This window comes from Mustela nigripes, chromosome 16, assembly GCF_022355385.1.
Source record: "Mustela nigripes isolate SB6536 chromosome 16, MUSNIG.SB6536, whole genome shotgun sequence".
NCBI classification, from domain to species: domain Eukaryota; kingdom Metazoa; phylum Chordata; class Mammalia; order Carnivora; family Mustelidae; genus Mustela; species Mustela nigripes.
In genome coordinates, this window is record NC_081572.1 from 52,315,205 (window position 1) to 52,334,966 (window position 19,762).

The 19,762-nt window shown below is 42.3% G+C and overlaps 1 long non-coding RNA gene across 1 annotated transcript; it reads right to left on the reverse strand.

Moving 5' to 3' along the window:
• Positions 1–1,866: 1,866 nt before the first annotated feature.
• Positions 1,867–19,192, reverse strand: LOC132003813 (uncharacterized). Its single transcript, XR_009400325.1, has 3 exons — positions 19,054–19,192; positions 11,033–11,153; positions 1,867–1,936 (listed from the first exon to the last, which is right to left on the reverse strand). It is a non-coding gene; the product is annotated as an uncharacterized LOC132003813 (long non-coding RNA).
• Positions 19,193–19,762: the final 570 nt, after the last annotated feature.

A 19,762-nucleotide genomic window follows, 5' to 3' on the forward strand; every position in this document is an offset into this window, starting at 1 on the left:
GACCAGCCCCGTGTAATGGATGCCCCAGCAACGTCCCACTGCAAATGAAATTTATGAATGTTACACCTGTCCTCATGCCTCTCCCTTTCCTGAGAATAGAGACTGCCCCCCAGTGACATGCAGGGACATCCCAGGACACATTGCATGTTTTGCTAACAAGATAGTTCCAGGAAATGTGAAGACAAAACCAAGATTTAGAGTAAAGGTATAGACTTTTATCACCACAGTGGATTTTTACTGCAATTGCCTTGCCAGCAAAAAGGCCGATGATGGGGTGATGGGGGGAGCAAGCAGTGCCAACAATGGCTTCACCATAAACACCCCCAAAATGTGGTCCATGTACTTGTAGACCAGCCTTCCAGAAACCTGGGCAGCTCCCATCACAAGTTGGAGAAGACATTCACACACAACAAGGAGAGTTCTTGACTCATTGAAGCGGTGAGGAATATTGGTGCACAGCTGTTAGGGCATCTCGGGAAAATAACAATATTCCCGTGATGTTCTGTAAACTAAAAGCCAGTCAACAATCCTCCGGGCACTTCTGAAGCATCAACTATCATTAGCCTGAAAGGAAAGGCACATGTCGGACAATGCTGGGATTGGGGCTGAATTGATTAACTTGCCAAGCAAGGAGAGCTGCCTTGTGGAAACAATCCGGAGCAGGTTCAGCAGATCTCCCCAGATGTGCGTGGGATGGGGCAGATATAAACAAAGGAGGATTCTGCAAAGTCCTTTCTGGCTGATGACTGAAAATTGAAAAGTCTCCCTTGGGACCGATAGTTCCTACAGTTTGACGTCTCTGGGGCATCTATTACATACAGTCCAGGGTGAACTGTGGAAGGCTCAGGCAGTCTTGTGTCTTGCTCACACAGTCCCCTATGCACACTGTCCTGGGACTGAGCAGAGATTCCTTTTAGTACCCACAGGCAAAGGGGAGCTACTGAAGCCTCTTGAGAAGGGCAGTCAAGAGAGTATTTTAGAAATACGGCTAAGTTCATAGCCCATTGTTGCCCATCATGTACCTTCTATTTATCATAAACATATGACCGGTATGATACCAATGTCAGTTTTAGGAATGACTTCGGTTTGCTTGAGCCAGTTTCCATCCCTTGGTTATGTTTCCGTGCCCTAATTATTTATGGATCTGGGACTACCTCGGAAAACAGATCCTGTTCACTATACATCATATTCTAGAATTCTAACGTGGTAAGTAGAAGAATCGAGTACACACCTAGCATCCACCAGCTCTCTTCCCTGCAAGGGGAAGGGCAAGGTTGTGGGCTGCTCCTCCGGTAAGGGACCCTCTAGGCTGGAGCAAGTTCAGGCCAGTGCCTGGAGGAAGTGGGAGCAGGGGGCATCCGAGCCAGGAGGCTGAGGCAGGACTGAGGCTCCAGAGCATGGGGGAGGATGAGTTTAAGGAATCCTGGAACAATGCTCGCCAAAGTACAAAGTCATTCTTGGTAAGCAGGTGTGGGGCTGGGTGTCCATGGCTAGCGGCTGGCTTTATGAAGCCCCAGAGGGCTCCAGCTTCATAGAAAAGACATGGGGTGAGGTGAATCATGATTTCCATACCGACTCTTCTTGGGACCAGACCGACCACTTCTTCAAAGAAGTTTTTTTTATTCATCACATATCCCCAAGCATCTGGCACATTGAGTCACAACCTTGGATCCTCAGTGCCTCTCAGTTACATTTTATTAACAGGCCTCTTTCTGCCACAGTTGGAAACCACAGGAGCTTCAAGGTCAAGGCTGTATTCGCAGTGTCAAAATCTCCAGTTGGCATTTTCTCCCTTCCCGTCACTCATGCCTCAAATCCCGGCTTCATGCTTACCTGCCGGCTCTCTTCCTCCACTCAGCCTCCTCCTCTGGGATGTCTGTTCCCTGAAGATCCTGCTTCTTTTCGAAGGAGCCGTGTCCCCTTCCCGGTTGCAAATCTAAACCATACCAGAACACAGATTACTTATAAACACAACTCAGCCAACCTGAACAAAGGCTTTCCATCAGAGATAAAAATGGCAATGTGGTTTTTCCACATCTGTCCTGGCTTGGGGTCAGCTCTGCTCCCATGGGCATGGAAAGGTCTGGCTGGATCTGGATCCAAAGAGATATGCCTCCCCACCCAAGGGAGCAGGCTCCAGAGGCCCTGCAACCCAGCCTCTCCTACCCCGCCCTAGGACTGCAACCTCTGAGGCGCTTTCTGATTGGAAACTTTGAAGTCCTGTGTTCTTTGTGATTGCACACTGCCCGTGTCATTTGGGGCATCTTACTACTTTATGTACCACCTCTATTAAGGTATAATTTGCAAACAATAAAATATGCCGATGTTAAGTATACAACGCTGTGAGTCTTGACAAATGTATGCCTGTGTTCCTACCACCATGATCAAGATAGAGTATGCATCCATGACCTTGAGGGGCTCCTCGTGTCCCTTTGCAACCCATCCCTACTTGAGCTCCATCCCTGAGCATTCACCGTGTCTGCCTTTTCCAGAGCTTCCTACAAATGACATCCTACCATGTGCAGCCTTGTATGTCTAACTTCTTGGACCCATTCTTATTCATCCGTATTCTTGCTTATAATGGTACACGGTTCTTTTTTTTTTTTTTAAGACTTATTTATTTATTTGACAGACAGAGATCACACGCAGGCAGAGAAGCAGGCAGAGAGGAGGAAGCAGGCTCCTTGATGAGCAGAGAACCCGATGCGGGGCTCAATCCCAGGACTCTGGGATCATGACCTGAGCCGAAGGCAGAGGCTTTCACCCACTGAGCCACTCAGGTGGCCCTACGTGGTTCTTTTTTTAAATCCTAAGTCATTTTTCAGGATATGGATATATACCCAAATATTTACCTGCTAGTGGCCCTCTGTGTCGTTTCCAGTTTGGAGCTCTTACGGAATAAAGCTGCTATGAACATTTATGGGCAAGCTTTAGTGGATGCATGTTTACAATCCTTGGGTAAATATTTAATGGAATTGTTCACTTATATGCTAAGTCTACATAACTTTATAAGAATTGATAGGTTAGCAAAGTTGGCCGTTCTGTTTTGCATTCCCACCAGTAATATGTGAGTGTTCATTTGCTCCGTACAATCGTCAACAGTTGTTATGGTCAGTCTTTCCATTTCCTTTCAGCTAGTGTCTTTGTGGGCTTATGTTGTGTTTCCCTGGTGCTCAATGCTGTTGAGCATCTTTTTTTTTTTTAAGATTTTGTTTATTAATTTGACAGAGAGAGAGAGCGCGCGCATGAGCAGAGGGGAGGGGCAGAGGGAGAGGAAGAAGCAGGCTGCCCTCTGAGCAGGGAGCCGATGCAGGGCTTGATCCCAGGACCCAGGATCAGGACCTGAGCTGAAGGCAGATGTCCAACTGACTAAGCCACCCAGACGCCCCTCTTTGTATGCTCTTATTGGCCATTCATATAATTTGTGAAGTGTCTATTTAAATCTTTGAGAAAAGTCACTTTTAAGAAGCCCTGGGGATCATGGGAAGACTCTGAATTGGGAGCCAGAGGTCTAAGCCTTGAAACTTAGCCCTATAAAACAGCTGTGGGACTTTGGGACTCGAGGTTATGGGTGTCTTCCATTTACAATTAGGAAAAATGACTAGATTAGCCTTAAAGATTTTTCTCTGCTCCAGAGACTATGGTCACAATCTCCTTTTTTTTTTTTTTTTTTTCCATTTTTAAAACAGGTACATCCCTTGGGTTCAAAGAAACACACAGTCACACAATGTGAAACTGGAAAGGGACATTGGAGATCATGCAGCCCATACCTGACTTCATGATTTCAAAGTTTCCGATCAAAAATAAACTCAGTGTCACATGTCCAATAATCACGATGAAGCAATGGCAAGGATACAACTAATCCCAGGTCTCCTGGCTCTGGTAAGTACTAAGATGAGTTGGAGAAAAAGGCATATATTCTGCCTTTCACTTCCAAGACAATCCCTGGAAGTCAGACCTGGGCAACATGGTCGTGTTTTGTTTTGTTTTGTTTCTTACCCAAACTAGCACATGTCTATTTGCACCTTTGGTGTTCATGCCAGCAATCAAAGGCAGTTAACGAAGGATCTGGAGGGGTCCCGAGACCAGGCAACCGTCTAGGGAAGTTTCTGCACCCTGGTTTTGCAGGTGCATTCCCATTAAAATGCAAACCCAGCACCCCCAGCCCGAGCAGCCTGCCTGTTTGCAGAGCTGTGACTGCTATAAACATTTCCACGCAAATTACATTTACACTCCAGTCGATAGACTGAGTTCTGTAAACTGACAAGTACATAGGGGTCAGAGTATATTCCTCCACAATTACAGCACGCCATTCCCATGGGTGTTAATGTTTATAGAAGGCTAGTTAACCTTGCACAGGATCTGGGATCACAGGGCTGTGTGTGCCGTTCCACTGCAGAGCTGGAGTGCATTTCTATGCCAGCAATTTCCAATGCCACGGTGGGGCAGAGCGGACAGTCAAGGCTTGTTCTCAGGGCTAGCGCAAGGCCCTGGCTTGCATGGCCTCCGGTCCCTTGACTGCTCGACCAAGGCTTGGAGCTTCACTTTTGCCTGAACAGCCCCAACTTAATGGACTGTGATGATTGGTCTTACACTGTAACTCTGTTCTGTGACTTGAGCAAACCATGTAGTTACACATTCGTTTGTAACTTTCCAAGACCCCCAGGAAAGAAGGGGCCATTGTAAACCTTTGAAACAGAACCCAGACGTGCTGAGTGCCTTGGAGATTGTTTCAAGTAACAAGTAACTGCTTTTCATCATGTACTCAAGGGGCTCCAAGAGGGGCAAGGCCTGGTGCTTTTGTTCCCAAAGTTTACAATCTATAGTTTTTGGTAGACAAGGCAGGCATACAAGAAAAAAGTCAATAAAACCCAAGAGGGAATGTGCTTCATCTTGGCTGGAGCGTGTGGTTGTCAGTCCAGGAGAGATTCAGAAGAGGGTGAGACCGTTGCAGTGTGGCCAAATGGAGGAAAACTTCAGGATAAGAAGGGAACGGAAATGGCCTTTGGCAAACGCTGCTGTTGGGGTAGAGAGTGGATCGGGCATGGAAATGGGTGGAATGTTCCGGTTTGACCAGAGAGACTGGTCTGAGGGAGGGAGAGCAGAGCAGTGAAGAAAAAGCCAGCAGATGCCGGGCACCAAAGAGAAACAAACGTAGAGGTTAACCAACGTCTTCTTAACTCTCTCGCAGTAGAAGTCTAAGTCCTAACGATGGCCCTACCTTGTTTGTCCCCAGCTCCCGTGACTTCCTGGGTGCCAACAGTTACTCTTTTCTCCTTTGTTCACTCCCTTCCAGCTACACCAGCTCTCTTATTCCTGCCACCCTGGGGGCAACTTCCTACTGGGGGCACTTTTGTATTTTCTCTTCCCTCTGCCAGAAATACTCTTCCCACTGGTAGCCACCTGGTTCTTGATCTCACCACTCTGTCCCCTTAAATGTCCCCACTGGTGACCCTTCCCTGGGAACTCCATTTATTTTTTTTTCATTTTTTTATAAACATATAATGTATTTTTAGCCTCAGGGGTATAGGTCTGTGAATCACCACATTTACACACTTCACAGCACTCACCATAGCACATACCCTCCCCAATGTCCATAACTCCACCCCCCTCTCCCAACCCCCCTTCCCCTGGCAACCCTCAGTTTGTTTTGTGAGATTAAGAGTCTCTTATGGTTTGTCTCCCTCCCAATCCCATCTTGTTTCATTTATTCTTCTCCTACCCCCTTACCTCCCCATGTTGCATCTCCACTTCCTCATATCAGGGAGATCATATGATAGTTGTCTTACTCCTATTGACTTATTTCACTAAGCATAATACCCTCTAGTTCCATCCACGTCATCACAAATGGCAAGATTTCATTTCTTTTGATGGCTGCATAGTATTCCATTGTAGATATGTACCACATCTTCTTTATCCAGTCATCTGTTGATGGACATCTAGGTTCTTTCCATAGTTTGGCTATTGTGGACATTGCTGCTATAACCATTCGGGTGCACATGCACCTTCAGATCACTACATTTGTATCTTTAGGGTAAATACCTAAAGTATTTAGGTAGTAGTAAAATTGCTGGGTCGTAGGGTAGTTCTATTTTCAACTTTTTGAGGAACTTCCATGCTGTTTTCCAGAGTGGTTGCACCAGCTTGCATTGAGAACTCCATTTAAAATGGCAACAGCCCCCACCTTTGGCTCTTTCTATCTTCTTTCTCAGGTTCATTGTTTTCCAGAGACATTTCATCATCAAGCATCTTGTGTATACTTTTACTTTATGTATTGTCTCTCTTCCCACATTAGAATGAAAATTGATGAGGGCAGGGGTGCGTGGGTGCCTCAGCTCAGGTCATCATTTCAGGTCCTGGGATTGAGCCCCACATTGGGCTCTCTGTGCCCAGAGGGTTCTCCCTCTGCTTCTGCCCCTCCCCTTGCTCATGCTCTCCCTCTTTTTCAAATAAATAAATAAAATCTTTCAAAAAAAGAAAATAAAACTCATGAGGGCACAGGATTGTGTCAGTTTTATTGATACATGCCCAGCACCTACTGGGATGCCCAGATATTCAGTAAATATTTGCCCAGTAAACAAATGAATAGGTGACTTTTAAAAGCACTGATCTGATAAAGGAGTTGCATGGTGCATGGAGGGGCTAGAAAAAGATGATTTCAGTGGTTTCCCTTATTAGACAGGTTAGGGCAGGCATTGATTAGCATGCCTTCATTGTAAGCAATGGAAATTAAATCTATATTAGGCTATAAGCAATTTGTACAAAAGGGACAGGAGCTCCCAGAATTGACAAGATGCCAGAAGACCAGGCAGGATGTGGAGAAGAAGACGGCCCTGGAGGCCAGGGTTCAGAGAGCATGACATGCATGGGAACAAGGTAGTTAGGAGGTTGCTGCCTAGTGGAAGGGAATGCCCACTGTTTTCAGTCTGCTTACTTCTCTACTCAAGAATTAAATGCCATGGAAGGAACATCCAATTGACCTAGCTGGGGTCACATGTCTGCCCTCACCCCTCATCGTGAAGATCTATTGTGTGTTGGTGGTCCAGTATCATCTCTTCCTAATATCATCACCAGTCTCTTCCTGGATTTCTTCCTCCCCTAGACACCATTTGAGGGGATTATAATTAAGAATTTCTCTCTCCTCTGTCAAACATTTGAGCCTGCTTTTCTTTTTTATGTTTCCACTCAGAAGGTATAACATGGGCAACCAAAGATATTTCACTATAGTGATCTTTTAAGAGTTTAAAGCAATACAAGTAATGTTGAGGTTCCTAAGATATTACTGTAGAGAAAACACTTCTATGTAGATAGTCTCATTTGAACCACAACATTTCTGTGAAGTATGTAGGCAGGTGTTACTATCTTCATTGTATAGACGTGCAAATCGAAGCTTGGAGACTTTAAGCAAATTATTCTAGTTCATAATGCCAAGACTGCTTTAAGGTTAAATTCTGTTGTAACGGTGGCCCACATTGATGACTCCTTATGGTCTTCAACACTCCAATGCACATTACCTGTCAACACAAAACTCACTTTCACACTAACCCTATGGAGTGACTGCTAATATTCTAGTGAGTAGCTAAGGAGACTTGAGGTCAGTCCATGTAACTTGCCCAAGGTGACCTATTTATAAAACTTTTTTTTAAGATTATTTCTTTATTATTTGAGAGAAAGGAGAGCACAGAGGGAGAAGCAGACTCCCTGCTGAGCAGAGAGTCTGACGCAGGGCTCAATTCCAGGACCCTGAGATCACAACAGGAGCCAAAGGCAGATGCTTAACAGACTGTGCCACCCAGACACCCCAAGGTGACATATTTACAAAGTGCTAGAGCCAGACTCTTGCCCCTGAGTCTGTGCACTGAATGCTAAGCTGTACTGCTTCTCAGGGTTTATTAAATAAATGTCAATGGCTATATGAGACATCAACAAGATGTATCTTCAGCCAAACTTCCAGGAAAAGCCATGCATCTGTGGCTCAAATTAAAGATTCTAAAGATGTGCCATGCCTGTTCCATAGTGGTCATTTGGCAAATATAAGTTGAATAAATGAGCAAACGAATGCAGGTCTTACTCTCACAGATGCTTTGCAGCAAGAGGCTTTGTCTTTCAAGTAATGTTGCAGAATTGAGGACCCGAGAGGGAGGTTTCATTAGAGCAAGGATTGGGATATTTGATCTTCCACTTTGTACGCATAGGCTGGGCACAAAAGGGAGGCAGCTCCTTTCCCTTGCTTTCCCTCCCTATGCTGTGTCCAGAGATACAACGTGCTTAGGAAAGGAAGTAAAGATATCTTCCTTCTGATCTCCTGTATCTGGTCCTGCTCTGGTCTTGATCATGGTTGTCAAGTAGGGAAAAGCTTTCTGATTTGGAAAATAATTAAGTAGCACCTTCCATCCCAATGGCTGTGTCAATGTGCCAACTTTAGAAGCCCCTACTGGTGAGTTTTTCTATCTGTGAGTGCCCTTTGCTGATGAATATCGAAGTCAGGTAGAAACAAATCCATTTTCATTTTTTTAAGCACTTGGATTTTTATCCTTTTTAGCATCATGTTAAATTGGCCATGAAACCAGGGATGGTATCACTGAATTATAAGAGGGCCGAAGCACTAAGTAAAAGTTTAGGAAGCAGTCGAAGTGAGAAGTATATGTATCTGTTCATGTGGAAGTCTTGCTGGCTGTATGCACCAGGCACGATGCTGGACTCCAAGAACACAGAGGTGAGCAAGACATGATCCTTACCTCTAGGGCCTGCTGCTGTTGCCTCTGTTTGAAAAGGTTCAAGCTGATCCATATAGAAACCATACCTTTGGGGAATATCTTTTGGGGAACATGCCAGCAAAGTGAACCTGACTCAGAACTACTCGATCAGGATGTCAGAAATTCAATTGGGAGGCTTCAGTGAGTGTATATCCATGAGAAGCTGAGGGTCTGGTAGAGTGGTCCTCATGGAAATGAGAAGTGAGGACAATCTGAAAGATGCTGAGTGAGGGCCAGGTGTTCTACATCACCCCAAATCCTTTAATAGGTATCTACTATTATGTAGTGCTATCAGACGGGCAGAGACAGAGACCTGACTGGTGTGGAGTAGGGGAGCAAATAATCATTTGGATTACTACATGCCTTTAAAAGGCTGCAAATGGACTCAAGGCTCCCTGCATGGACGATATTACAAGCTGTGGCTATAAAAAGTTACATCTCAAATAGCGGTTCTATTTCAAACAGGTATGACTGCGGGTAACTGGATGGATTGGGAAGGGAAGCTGCCATGTGGGGAGTTACCAGCCCTATTCTGTCCTAATCATTCTCAAAAAAAAACCTCAGACACTAACAAGTTAATGTGGGTTTCTCTTTGGTGATGGAATTATTTTTATTTAAACTTATAAAAAATATAGCTAGAAATATGCTCCTGAATTGCAAAATTATTTCTGACCAATTTAAACACAAGTATGTCCTTGCCAAATTCACCACCTGGATAGGTTTAAAATCTGCCTATTTCCCTGTGGAATCTAATATCAGTGTTCTATTTAGCAGATATATTTGAGTGAAGAGCAGTGACTGATCTTTAGAAGCCCCAAGGGGTGGGGGCAGCTGGCAAGCCGGCCCGAGATGCTGTCCATGGCTTTGAACTCGCTTAGGACCTGCACAGGGTTCACGTGCTTCTTCTGAGGTGCCCGTTTAATCTTGGTCAGTTGCTTTTTTCAGACGAGAATGTTGTGATGCCCTAATCAGAACATGCTTTTTTCCCTTTCCTCAGCTTCAAATGCAAATTCATCATTGGGGTTACTTCTAATAATTGCAGTGTTTCCTGCCTTGGGCTTTGCAACAGAAACCTGACAAAAAATAGTGTTTGCTTAGGCAATAATTTAAACTTTACCTTATTTGTGATTACTATAGCGATTACTATAGCTAAAAGGTATAATTTTGCTGTCTTATTTAAATTTTATGAATTTAAATGTTTTTTAAACTAACTTTTCCCAATAAAGTCCAGTATGAAACCAAAAAAAAAACCCTCAGACAATAGGTATTTCGACAGCTCCTTGAAAGACAGAATCAAGTCATTTAGCTCCATTCAGATCAGGTACCAAACATCACTTAAAATGCAAATCTGCAGCTTCAGTGTGGTTTGTAGCTTAGACCAACTCCCCTGTACTCACTTGGATAGAAATCAACTTAAGCAGATATTTTCTTCATGCTGAAGGAATGGGATGAAGAATGGAGGGACACAAAGAAAGTAATGTAGGGGAGATGGGTTGTGACCCAGGAGAGGTCAGACAACACTAAATCTAATTCAAGATTTCCATGAATTTTTTTTTTTAAGATTTTATTTATTTATTTGACCGACAGAGATCACAAGTAGGCAGAGAGGCAGGCAGAGAGAGAGAGAGGAGGAAGCAGGCTCCCTGCTGAGCATAGAGCCTGATGCGGGACTTGATCTCAGGACCCTGAGATCATGACCTGAGCCGAAGGCAGCGGCTTAACCCACTGAGCCACCCAGGCGCCCCATGAATTTTTTTAGATTTACTTTTCATGAGGAAAACCATTGACTACAAATCTGAGTCATTGAGATTTTCATATGGAAATGCACAGTTTGATTCTGAGAGGTATTTCTGCATTTTCAAGTTGTTACGGAGAATAAGCATCAATGGGGGACACAAGATTTGGATGTTCGTGTTCAAGAACAGTTTTACTCCAAGGATGGCCCTGAGTTTATTCCTGGAAAAACACATGAATTAAACTTAGAGAAAGAACCCCCAATAATAGTTCCAGATTTTATGAGTAAACCCTTCCATTCCTCAGGCCTGCAGTTTCACACCTCTATGGGCTCTCCAAACATCAACAAAAACTCCAAGGATTTGATGGAAAATGGTGTTAAGTCTCATGTTGTTTCAGGAATTTCCCAATATGCACTAAATTAACTTTGGGGCCATATGAGGCTGAGTGGTAGGAAATCGCTCCATTGGACACAGATGGCAGACCTAATGTTCCCAACAGCTGTTGTGCACACATGAAATCAGATTGGGATTAACACTTACCTTCAACGTGGTCACACCCGAATGGGATGGCTTCTCTGTAATGTACACCAAGCTTAGCTTATGTCTCCAAAACCACATGACCTCACGGGCCTTGGGAACATTTGATCCAGGAAATCTGAACCTGGGCAGAAATCATAAAGCATCAGGTACATGTTAAGCAGGAATTTATCTGCTTTTTGTCTGAAGTGGCCTCACATCCATCCAGCTTTTGTCTGCCTCAGAGTGAAATATTTATAGGCAAGCTGCTTTCTAAGGCAGAGTTACAGACCTATTCAGGTTTGGTGTGAAATGTCTCTGCCCGTTGACCACCTGCTGAAACCTACATTCCAAGCACAACCAGAACTAAGCTCTTTTGTATCACTGTGAGTTTTAGCACTGATACCAGGATGGTAACCCAAGTAGAATTTATAATGAAATCTAGCTGGTCTGTCAATATAAGTTGTTGTTGGCAAGCACAGTAAAACTTACCAGGTTTGTGATCATGTTAAGGCCCCCAAAGACCTCTTTTGTCTCGTCTTGGGAAGAGCAGTACTTCACTTAGTGGGGTTGCAGTTGTACAACTTCTGAAATTCTCCTGGACTTTATTTTCAGAATTGTGGCTCAATCATTCAAATAAACGTAAAACTATATCCTTGGACAATAGATCTGATACTCAGAAATGACCAAGGGTCATTCAGAGCTAAATCTGATGATTTAGGAAAGGAAGCAAGTTGAGTGATACCAATATATGTCAAAATGAAGTGTGACTTTTAATTAGTAAGCTGGATTTTATTGTATGGCTTATACATATGGTCTTAAGGCAATTCCAAAAACCTCTCCTTTTAATAATGCCTATATTGTAGCAACTTGAATATTTAAATTTTTCAATGTTTACCTAAAAAACTGTTTTATTAATCTCCTATTACAGTTTGTATGTGACCCTAATGAGAGCAAACATATGGCAGGATATCAGAAACCCTTCCCTTTGGGGTTAATCACAAAGAACTAAGCAACTCAGAATTCCTGACACTTAACTCTGATAGTCTTTGCTTTTAAGATTATTAGAGTTCCACATTTCCTTACTTTTCTGTCTTAGGAAAGACCTAATAAACAACTTTAAATTTCCTTCTATTATTTCCTTTCATTATCCCAATGTATATGGCTTATGTTTTGCAAAAAGACCAGAAGACCAGTAGCTGAAACCCAGCTGAGGTTTGTTTCTCTCTCATCCCATTCAAGTTTAAGCAGTCTAAGGCTGATAGGGTTGGAGAATCCAGAGTTTTGGAGGCAACAGATCCTTCTGTCCTTTTGTTCTTCTTTCCTTCACAGATGGCTTCCATCTTGTTATCCAAGATGGTTGTTCCAGCACCAGCCAATGTACCCACATGCCAGCCAATGGATTAGGAAGAAAGAGAGATCACTTTTTTTCAAGGATTCAGACTTAAAAGCAGCTATATATACTACTTTCATCACTTTTGTTTAGATTCCCCTGGCCAGAATTAATTTGAAAACAAGGCTAGAAAAAAGAGTTGAACTCCCAACCATGTATCCAGTTAAAACTTCTGATTTTGTTCTTAAAGTGAAAAAGAAAGAATGGATAGTGGGTAAAACAAGCAGTCCCTGACACACAAAATCTGGCAGGGTTTTACTGAATGTGGCCAATGGTTTTAGCTGTGCCTTGAAGAATGAGGGGCGTGGAAACATCCAGTTGGGAATGAGCAAAGCAGCCAAAGACTAGCAGTGAGATGACAAGAATGCAGTGGGGGAGCACATGGTGGAGGTGAGAAGTGAGAGAGCCAGTCAGGATGGATTTGTGAGATGGCTACTTTCCTCAGGAAATCGCCAGACTGGTTCCCTTGAACTTTTGCTGTCTGTCAGAAGGGCACAATGTATTGGTATTTAGATATTAAAGGAAAAACAATGCCAGAAAATGAGAGAATGCAGGGACAGTGAGGCTTAAGCTCATCCTCTCATTTACACGAGAATATTCCCAGTTCTGAAATAGCAACCCTTCATTCGTCAGAGCAGAAGTTCATTCTGACATGTCTGCTTTTTAACAAATGGTAACAGACCAGAAAGCGATCATGGTTAAGGGAGAGAATAATTTAAGAGCATGTGGGATTACTAGAAAACAAGTTGGAAGGAATCATTAAACTCCCTGTAGTACTTCCTTGGCAAGTGCTTGAGAGCTAGCACTTTAATTATTCCGCAAAGTGGATAGAGCATTTAATAAACTTAAGATCAAGAAATTCCACAGCATCTGGCCCCGTCACCACATTATGTGGATTGATGTCTCGACTCAGGAAATACCACTTGGCTGTCAGGCAGGATTTTTCTCCTCTGGCATCAGTTCCCAAATACTTCTGAGAATATCCCTCTCATCACTGGGATCCTTCAAGTAGCTGTACACAGAAGCCCGGAATAGTGGGCTGACAATTGTTCTCAGCATGTATGGGTTCATCATCAATGTTGCATGTGGTTTAGAGTCCTCCTTACAAAAAGACCCTTTCATGAGAGATGGAAATCAAGAGAGATGGTTCTCAATTATACACCTTAGCAAACATCAAATACCAACACAAACAATCAAGTCAAGTTGGAGAGATACATAAAGAGAAGCAATTGCTTTTGAACCATGCAGAAAAGTCAACTGATATGAAGATTTTCTAGAAGGCTGTGATTAAAAACTCAATCTTGCAGAAAGCCAACCAACTGGTAATCAGATGGTGGCAGAGCATCCAATATAATCCAAGCCCTAGCCCAAGTCCTACTTAAGGAGAAGGAGATGAAGGAGGAGGTGGAGACAGAGAAGGTGGAGAAGAAGATAAAGGAGGAGTAAGTGGAAAAGGAGATGAGGAAGGAGGACGAAGAAGACACTTTTAACAGTGTTGGAGAAGATAGGGTGCCACCAATGGATCTGTGGACCAGAAACGTTTAGGAATTCCTGAAATATACAAAGCAGTTAGACTCAGAACATATATAAAAAAACCAAACAACAAGCAAAGTTGGAAATCACAGCTCAGGAAATATGCAAAAGGAGCCTTCTTTGGGGGAAAAGCAGTTCTGAAGGACTGAAGCTAGAGCCAATGGTCACAAGAAGCAGGAGAACCTGCACAATTAGGGTGCTTGCTGTCATGGTGACAACTGGAGCAACTTATTCTTTGTTCCTCTCCTGTGGTGATCAGAAGGCAGCCGTGATAAGGGTATCAGGGACAGAGAAACAAAAACAAAAAAACCCAAATTGCAGTAGCCTCAGAAGACCCAAGGAAGCCCTACACCCGGAAGACAAGCAAGCAGTACCCCTTCCAACAACATAGGAGATTAATAGCTAAAGGATATGAGATTTCTTCCTGGGGTGGTGGAAAAGGTTCTGAAATTGATTGTGGTCACACAGCTCTAAAAGCCATTGAATTGATTGTTTTCAATAGTGTATGGTATACAAGTTAGATCCCAATAAAACTGTTTTTAAAAAAAAGAAAAACAGGGGTACCTGGGTGGCTCAGTGGGTTAAGCCACTGCCTTTGGCTCAGGTCATGATCTCAGGGCCCTAGGATTGAGTCCCACATCAGGCTCTCTGCTCATCAGGCAGCCTGCTTCCCTCTCCCTCTCTCTCTCCCTGCCTCTCTGCCCACTTGTGATCTCTGTCAAGTAAATAAATAAAACCTTAAAAAAAAAAAAAAAGAAAAGAAAAGAAAAGAAACAAAGGAAAAAAAGAAAAAAGTCCTGAATGAACCAGTAACAGAAGAATGCACCCTAATCTAATAAAGGGTAACCATCAGAAAACCACACACACACACAAAAATCTAATGAAGTTTCCATAAAGGTCAGATGAAAATTAGAACGTCAGTTCCCACCACCACCCAAGACTGAACTCAGTGTACAGTCATATCCATGCATAAAGAGGAGAAACAGAAATATTAATATTGAGGAAGAGAGGGGGCAAAAATACTCTCAGTATGTTCAGATGATAATATTATCTGTTTTACAAATTTAGGGGAATCTGACAAAACCTCTTAGATCAGGGGCAGTTGAGTGTCCAACTCTTGATTTTGGCTCAGGTTGTGATCTCTGTGCTGTGAGATCGAGCCCTGCATTGGGCTCTATGCTGAGCATGGAGCCTGCTTGAGAGTCTCTCTTTCCCTCTGCCTCTGCCCCTCCCTACATCCCACTCTAAAAAAGCAGGGGAGGGGTGAAGCCCAAAAGCTATTAGACAAATAAAAATATTCTGCAGAGCAGATGGATATGGTATCAACAGACAATAATTTTTTTAATATATTAACTTGCTAGAAAACAGTTCAGGCAAAAAACATTTCCTCAACCATAACTATAGGAAACCTAAGACCCCTAAAAGTTAATACATAAGACCTGTATACATAAAAGTGTAAAGTAGCACCAAAGAACATAAAAGAACTAAATAAATAGAAGGATACATCATTCATTGCACAAGACAATTTTATATTGTGAAGATTTGAGTTCTGCCCCAATTAATATACAAACTCAAATAAATTTTATCTAAATCACTGCAGAACTTTATGGACTGTAGCTAATTCTAAAGTTCATGAGGAAGAGAAAACGTGCAAAAATAGCCAAGAACAATGTTAATGAAGGAGAACAAGGTAGGAGACATGACCTATACTATATTAGCTTCACAGAATGTGGATTTGCTATTTTGTTTGAATGTTTAGATCTTGTTTGGCTCCTTTAGAAAGTGAAGGTGTTCATGTATTACTTTTAATGCGTATTGCCACTTAGCTTATTCCCCAAAATATTTGCCTGGAATTATGGTTGATATCAACTTTGACATCACTTAGCTTCTGAACTACATTTTACAGGCGATGCATTACTAAAAATTTGGGTTAGGGGAATAAAGAAAAAGAAAGAGCACCAGATCACAAGGGACACAAGCAACAGTCAAAATGAACCAAGAAACTCTTAAGAAGGCCAGCGAGTGTGTGACTTTTTCCACAACCCATTACCTTCCCTGAAATCCGGAGAAGTCATCTCTGATGACCGGTTGTGATGGTCCATCTTATCACCACTGTGTGTGATGGCCAATGTCATTTGTGTCACTGTTATGCCAGGATTGAGGTTGTACCTACATAAAACTGTACTCTTTGGGGGCACCTGGGTGGCTCAGTTGGGTAAGCGTCCAACTCTTGATTTTGACTCAGGTCATGATCTCAAAGTTGTGATCTTGGGGTCATGAGATGGATCCCCATGTCAGGCTCTGAGCTGAGTGTGAAGCCTACTTAAGATTCTCTCTCTCCTCCCTCTGTCCCTCCCCTTTCACTCTCTCTCTCTCTAAAAAATAACAGTAAATAAAATTTTTGGCATACTTCTAGCCAAAAATCTTTTTGCATTCCCCTGCCTCATTACCCCAGATGCCAGCAGGTGTTGGATGTTTAGGTGACTTTCACTAAGCAGGCTAAACCCTTCCACTTTATCTGAAACAGATGCATAAAATGAACCTAAGAAGAAAACAGATTTCGTGGTTTATGAAAAGATTACCTTTTGTATACACATTCGTAAGAAACTAAGTATAAATAAGCAATAAATGGAAGTGGTACGTGTTCTCAAGGCATTCTGTTCAGAACTCCATTATCAGGCTTGTCCATGATTATTTTAATTATCTGTTTACATGGACTAGCCTCATGTGGGTCAAATCACTAACAATCCATAAATACTTATCAGAAAGATGAAAACAAAAATGCAAAGGAGATGAGCACCATGACAAAACAACCAAGTATTAGTTGATCACCACATTTGTCCTTGGTTTGAGCCTATTATTTAAAGATGGATTGTTTGTCTAAAACCATCTGTGGTCAGTGGGGAACCTTCAACACTGACAATGGGGTGCCCTGCCCAAGCTACCATTCCACGATTTGGTAAAATTCAGAGGATTCATTAACTCTGGACGTCTTCTCATTTCCTTCAGCCTATGTAGGGATTGCTTCACACAGGGAGACAATCATCCCACACTCAGCGGCACTAGTCCAGCACACTCTGCCCTAATGGGAGGTCATCTTTCTCAATGTTCTCTGTCAATGCCCCAGTCAAAATATACTTGGTAACGTGCTGTTTGTTAACCTATCTAGTTTCATTCCCTTAACTAGGGCTACAGGTATCCCATTACTGTTAAGGTTAACCTGTGGCCCCCAGTGATCCTTACTCCCAAACTGTGGTCTTCTTCTCCTAGGCTAATTCACCAACACTGAGGGAACAGATTTCTTTAGAAGCAAACTCCTGCTTCCCAGGTTAAAATTGTTTCCAGTTTTCCATTAAAATATCCTCCAAAGGAGGTGAAAGACAGCACTCAAAGTGCTATAGACCAGAATTGACAGGCCACAGAATATAAGGCTCCAGGAGGAGTCTCTACTCCTGAAGCTGGGTACATAGAAAATTCTATGTACAGGACACTCTTTTCCTAGTATCCCTCTTCCACCACCTTCTTTTTATTATTATTTTACAAATGACTTAGTTCCATTCAGATGGATGGACCCCTGAGTTGTCATTGGCCACGCTTAGAGGACTCCTAGGTGTCAGCGAACTCTTTCGGCCCTAAGAACCCTCAATGAGGCAAAATAATTCCTTGAAGGCCTAAGGTACAGACGGGAAAAGGAAAAGAAAGAGTAAAGTGTGAGGAACAGAAAACTAGATCTCATTTCCTTACTCAACTGCCACCAACTGGCCCTTCACATACTCACAGAAGTCCCAAAGCCTTTGCCTGATATAAGAAGGTTTTTTGGTGAACCTATGTGTGCATTCCTCTTGGGTATATTCCTCTGAATCAAACTGCTGAGTCATAGAGTGCACACTGGATTAGCTTTAGTCAGTATTGTGAAACATTTTACGAGGCAGTTGTAGCAAGTTACACGCCAACCAGAAGGTTGCTCTACATTCTACCAACACTTGGTATTGTCAGGGCTTTTAATTTTACCAACACTGGAGGGTGTGGTGTAATAGTAACACATGATGGTTTTAATTTGCATTTCCCTTTTTATTAATGAAGATGAGCACCTTTTCTATAATTAGTGGCCATTTGGATATTTTCTTTAATGAATTATCTGGCCAAGACTTTTGTCCATTTTTCTCTTGGACTTTCTCATCTTTTCTTAATGATTCATAGAACTTCTTTTTATTTTTCTGACTGAAGTCCTTTGTTGGATGACAAAAAACGAGAGAGGAAAGAGAGAAAAAGCAGTGGAGGTGAGAAAATTTCTTCTCACTCTGTGGGTGGCTATTTCATCATTTTTATGATCTTTTTTTTTTTTAAAGTCCCTAATTTTTTTTTAAATAGTTTCATCTATTTCTTTTTCCTTTAAGGCAAGCACTTTTTGCATTCTGGTTGAAAAAACCTTTTCCTACATCAAGGTCATGAAGGTGTTCTCTTGAGATGCTTTTTCCCTAAAAGCTTTATTGTTTTACCGTTCACATTTAAATCTGTAATCCATCTGGAACTGATTTTGTGTATGGTGTGAGTTAGGGGTCAAGATATTTTTCTTTTCCATATGGCTACCCAATTGACCCAGCACCATATTGTGAAAGACCACCTTTTCCCCACCATTATTTTTTAATTTTCATACTGCTGACTCATGTTGAATTTGTGGTCAAGCGAAGAGTACAGGTGCTTTTCATATGGACTGCATTATCGGGTCTCTCCCATCCTGCGTATATTGCACAAGTGTTTTATATTTGTGTTTGTTTGCTTTCACCTAAACAGGGAATTTGATATTTATTCCTGACAAATCTCCTCCTATCTTTTTCAACCTATTATTTCCACTGATCAGGAAATTTATAAAATTTCTTGTCACCATTTAATATACTTACTATTTCCAATGAGTTTAAGAAGTATGCCTTTTTTTTCTCTCTCTTATCCAAAATACTAAAAATACTGAAGAGGCCAGCGGTGCCTGCCTAATTCAGATGGTGGAGTATGCAACTCTTGATCTTGGGGTCATGAGTTCAAGTCCAAAGTTGGGGGTAGAGATTACTTTAAAAAGTAAAATAAAAATAAAAAATATATATTGAAAAGGACCAGAGCTTACATTGTCCCTATGTCAGGTCACTCAGGAATGTCCTCAAGTAAGTAGTTCAGACAGTCTATCAGTTACTGTTTATCATCCAACTGTGTTTACTTCTTGACTTGTCTTCCATCAATTTTAGGTCACCAATAGACTTCCCCAAAATCAGTTCCTAAAATTCAAAATAACATTCTGTTAGCCTTCTGACAGCACAGTAAAATCTTCCTCACAATCCAGAAAGCAAATCTTCTCAGTGAGCTTAAATTGTGCCAGCTCCTTGAGAAATAAGAAAATCCAACAAACTCCTAGCCAAGGACAATATACAGGATCCCTACTCCTAAACCACCACCACTAATGCATACACACCATAGTTAACACTTGTCAAACAAATACCCAGTATCCTCTCCCCCCTCCTATGGCAAGTTGGTGTACTTAGAGGACATTTTAGGGGAACATTTACCACTTTCAGCCCGTGTGCTCTCAGGGAAGTTGACTCCAACTCTATTCTCCAAGGGTAGAATACATGACTTAGACCAAAGCCAGTTGGCAAACTTTTTCTATAAAAGGCCAGATAGTAAATATTTTAGGCTTTGCAGGCCATAAAGTCTCTGATGTAACTATTTAAATCTGCCATTATAGCTCAAAACAGACATAGAATACACATAAACAAAGAAGTGCAGCTGTGTCCAAAAACACCCTATTTGCAAAAATGGCATCATTTGCCAACCCCAGA